The sequence below is a fragment of the Triticum dicoccoides genome, chromosome 1A (assembly GCF_002162155.2).
Source record: "Triticum dicoccoides isolate Atlit2015 ecotype Zavitan chromosome 1A, WEW_v2.0, whole genome shotgun sequence".
Taxonomy (NCBI): Eukaryota; Viridiplantae; Streptophyta; class Magnoliopsida; order Poales; family Poaceae; genus Triticum; species Triticum dicoccoides.
Genome location: NC_041380.1, coordinates 603,032,154 through 603,034,054, shown reverse-complemented (window position 1 = coordinate 603,034,054; position 1,901 = coordinate 603,032,154).

Sequence of the window (1,901 nt, the reverse complement as noted above, 5' to 3'; positions counted from 1 at the left end):
GTTGTACCTGGCAAGTCAGCATACCCAGTTGGTAAGATTGAACTGGAAGTAGCCTTTGGGGATGAATATGATTTCAGAGCTGAGAAGTTAACTTTTGAGGTGGTTAAGATCAAAAGCCCATATCATGCTCTATTTGGATGGCCGGCTTACGCCAAGTTCATGGCTCGGCCGTGTTATGTATATCTACAGCTTAAGATGCCGGGTTATAAAGGCACCATTACGGTTCACGGAAGCCGGAAAATAGCCCTGGAATGTGAAGAAGGAGACGCTGCTTATGCTGAGTCTGTTTGTGCAACAGAGGAGTTAAAGTTTTATAAAGATAATGTTGACCCGGCAGACATGACGTCTTTAAAAAAGCCAACAACAGAGCATGAACCGATGTTGAAATTCAAGTCAGGTGATGACACCAAAATGGTTGATTTCGTGCCTGGCGACTCATCCAAGAAGTTCATCATCAGTGCCGACTTGGATCAAAATAGGAAAGTGCTCTCATCGAGTTCATTCGTGAGAACCGGGACATCTTTGCATGGAAACCTTCTGACATGCCAGGTGTCCCAAGAGAACTCGCTGAGCACACTCTTAATATTGATCCGAAGTTTAAGCCGGTCAGGCAGTTTCTGTTGGAAATGTGCCCTGGAGGCAATAATAAATTAGTTATTATTATATTTCCTTGTTCATGATAATCGTTTATTATCCATGCTAGAATTGTATTGATAGGAAACTCAGATACATGTGTGGATACATAGACAACACCATGTCCCTAGTAAGCCTCTAGTTGACTAGCTCGTTGATCAATAGATGGTTATGGTTTCCTGACCATGGACATTGTATGTCGTTGATAACGGGATCACATCATTAGGAGAATGATGTGATGGACAAGACCCAATCCTAAGCCAAGCACAAGATCATGAAGTTCGTATGTTAAAGCTTTTTAATGTCAAGTATCATTTCCTTAGACCATGAGATTGTGCAACTCCCTGATACCGTAGGAGTGCTTTGGGTGTGCCAAACGTCACAACGTAACTGGGTGGCTATAAAGGTACATTACAGGTATCTCCGAAAGTGTCTGTTGGGTTGGCACGAATCGAGACTGGGATTTGTCACTCCGTGTGACGAAGAGGTATCTCTGGGCCCACTCGGTAGGACATCATCATAATGTGCACAATGTGATCAAGGAGTTGATCACGGGATGATGTGTTACGGAACGAGTAAAGAGACTTGCCGGTAACGAGATTGAACAAGGTATCGGGATACCAACGATCGAATCTCGGGCAAGTATCGTACCGCTAGACAAAGGGAATTGTATATGGGATTGATTAAGTCCTTGACATCGTGGTTCATCCGATGAGATCATCGTGGAACATGTGGTAGCCAACATGGGTATGTAGATCCCGCTGTTGGTTATTGACCGGAGAGTCATCTCGGTCATGTCTGCATGTCTCCCGAACCCGTAGGGTCTACACACTTAAGGTTCGGTGACGCTAGGGTTATAGAGATATTAGTATGCGGTAACTCAAAAGTTGTTCGGAGTCCCGGATGAGATCCCGGACGTCACGACGAGTTCCGGAATGGTCCGGAGGTAAAGAATTATATATAGGAAGTGCTATTTCGGCCATCGGGACAAGTTTCGGGGTAACCGGTATTGTACCGGGACCACCGAAAGGGTCCCGGGGGTCCACCGGGTGGGGCCACCTGCCCCGGGGGGGCACATGGGCTGTTGGGGGTGCGCCTTGGCCTATATGGGCCAATGGCACCAGCCCCAAGAGGCCCATGCGCCAAGAGAAGAGGGAAAGGAAGAGTCCTAAAAGGGGAAGGCACCTCCTAGGTGCCTTGGGGAGGATGGACTCCTCCCTTGGCCGCACCCTTCCTTGGAGGAAGGGACAAGGCTGCGCCCCCCCCCC